Source organism: Piliocolobus tephrosceles, chromosome X (genome assembly GCF_002776525.5).
Source record: "Piliocolobus tephrosceles isolate RC106 chromosome X, ASM277652v3, whole genome shotgun sequence".
Taxonomy (NCBI): domain Eukaryota; kingdom Metazoa; phylum Chordata; class Mammalia; order Primates; family Cercopithecidae; genus Piliocolobus; species Piliocolobus tephrosceles.
The window spans coordinates 66,945,136-66,948,077 of record NC_045455.1 but is presented as its reverse complement, the minus strand read 5'-3'; positions in this window follow the sequence as shown (position 1 = coordinate 66,948,077).

Sequence of the window (2,942 nt, the reverse complement as noted above, 5' to 3'; positions counted from 1 at the left end):
TTTTTTTTTTTTTTTTGAGACGAGTCTCGCTCTGTTGCCGGGGCTGGAGTGCGGTGGCCGGATCTCAGCTCACTGCAAGCTCCGCCTCCCGGGTTTACGCCATTCTCCTGCCTCAGCCTCCCGAGTAGCTGGGACTACAGGCGCCAGCCACCTCGCCCGGCTAGATTTTTGTATTTTTTAGTAGAGACGGGGTTTCACCGTGTTAGCCAGGATGGTCTCTATCTCCTGACCTCGTGATCCGCCCGTCTCGGCCTCCCAAAGTGCTGGGATTACAGGCTTGAGCCACCGCTCCCGGCCGAGGAGCCATTTTGAAATGGGGAATCAGAAGCAGTCCGCTTCACACTTTGCTCACAAACGATTCCTCCGAGTGAAAGAAGTCAAACCAAAGCAAGTCCAGGGAAGTCTGAGAAGTTAGCATACTTGCAAAGACAAAACAGCCACAAGTCAACTGTCAGCTGAGTGAGTGCTTGTCTGGACTTTATCCTGCAGGCAGTTAGGAAGAAACGTTGTTTGAAGACCCTTGTCACCAGCACACATGACTGATTTCTCATCAGAAGAGGGACTGTGAGTGAAATAAGAAAAAGTCTGTGTAATATGTGTCATGATGAGTTATATATTTACCTATTAACTGTATACAAAACCAATGTGCGTTTAGATTATCCATATTTTATTTGGGGGCCATCTGGTTAATTTGCCTGCTTTCTAAATTATTGTGTCAAATAAGCTCACTCAGGTATTGTCAGAATGAAAACGCCTAATCTGGTGAACATTTTGGCATCTGGGCGAGGTCTACCCAGGATCAAATCTGTTGACACCCTTCCCCCCAACTGCCCCTACCTACACACACGCTTTGTTTAAAAATACTCATTGGTGCACACTCTGTGTCAGGTGTCAGGTAGCGTGCTAGCAGTGAGGATGCATAATCCTGTCTCTCTTTTTTTTTTTCCTTTGGGACAGTGTCTCACTCTGTCACCCAAGCAGGAGTGCAGTGGTGGATCTTGGCTCACTGCAGCCTTATCCTTGACCTCCTGGGCTCAGCTGATCCTCCCACCTCAGTACCTCCTGAGTAGCTGGGACCACAGCTGTGCACCACCACCTGGCTAATTTTTCGGTTTTATATTTTTGTAGAGATGGGGTCTTACTATGTTGCCTAGGCTGATCTTGAACTCCTGGACTCAAGCAATCCTCCTGCCTCCCAAAGTGCTGGGATTACAGTTGTGAGCCACTGTACCCGGCCTCATCATATTCCTCTTGAAGCTTGCAGTGTAGGACAGATGAACCCAGCAGCCACATCTCTTATCTGGGTATTGCAGGAGACCTGGCATAGTCAGCATCCAGCAGTGTTTCCAGAGTGGCTGGCCTTGCCGCTTCTCCTCACTTGCTCCCCAAGGGCAAGATGATATGCAGATTCCCACTGAAGCAAATGTCCCATCCATTGTCTTCTGGTCTGCTTAAACCTTGATCCTGTAATTAATTATATAAAAGAACAGAAAAAGTTTCAGAGAATGATAATCTCTTTTAAAATTTTCTTATTCATTTTTAATAGTTGTGTTTTTGGGGTACCTGTGATATTTTGATATGTGTATAAACTGTGTAATGATCAGATCAGGGTAATTGGGGTATCTGTCACCTCAAACATTTATTTTTTCTTTGTGTTGGGAACACTGCAATTCTTCTCTTCTAGTTGTTTTGAAATATACAATAAATTATCATTAACTATAATTTTCCTACTGTAGTATCAAATACTAGAACTTATTCCTTATAATGATAATCTCTTAAGTAGTCATATTTAAATGCCAATTTACAAATGGAGTAAAATATTTAACAGAATTGAACTGATAATTTTGAGGCCTTTGTTAGTAACTAGTCTTAATTGCAGCAATTTTGTTTTGAACAGAGATTATAGGAATACATTTTAATTCTGGTTGGAAAATAGTACTGAAATAGCACTTGTCTTATTCTTTCAAATTTTTAGTACTTGGGTATTTGGAGTCATTGAGATTTACTCTTTGTATATTCAGGAACATTAGTTGTTTCAGACTGGACAATGGCTGGTTATAACCAGTTGAATAAAATTCCTGCAGTTCATCCATTCTTCTCCTACCAGCAGGTGTCATTATGGAAATATGAAAATAGTGTAAATTCCAGAGTTGTAGGAACTAGCTGTGAGAAAGAAAAGTAACACTTTGGATATTAAAAAACAACAAAAAATGAAAAAATCATTTGGCACTAAGCAAGGATGGCATGTTTAATTACTGATTTGGCAGTGTTCTACAGTATGATGTAACTGACACAGGATTTTAAAGCACATAATTTATTTTGATTAGATTAAGCAAATATTTATAAGAACCATTCTAGCCGGGCGCGGTGGCTCAAGCCTGTAATCCCAGCACTTTGGGAGGCCAAGACGGGTGGATCACGAGGTCAGGAGATCGAGACCATCCTGGCTAACACGGTGAAACCCCATCTCTACTAAAGAAAAATACAAAAAACTAGCCGGGCGAGGTGGTAGGCGCCTGTAGTCCCAGCTACTGGGGAGGCTGAGGCAGGAGAATGGCTTAAACCTGGGAGGCTGAGCTTGCAGTGAGCTGAGATCCAGCCACTGCACTCCAGCCTGGGTGACAGAACAAGACTCCATCTCAAAAAAAAAAAAGAAAATAAGAAAAGAACCATTCTAGGCTCATAGGAGTCTCAAAAGAAAAGTAAGATGTGATTCTTATCCTCGAGGAGCTGACATGATATCGGAGAAGGATACATTAATGAAATAATTAGTTCATTGAATGAATCAATCTTTCTTTTTTACATGCTGGATTGAAGAACATAGACAGTAAAAGTTGCAGAAGCTGAGGGACTGAGTAGTGTTTTTGATTGTGGGTCAATCAAAGAGTAAGTTTTACAAATTCAGGTAGAGATGAACTTCAAAATTATTTGGTAAACTTGAT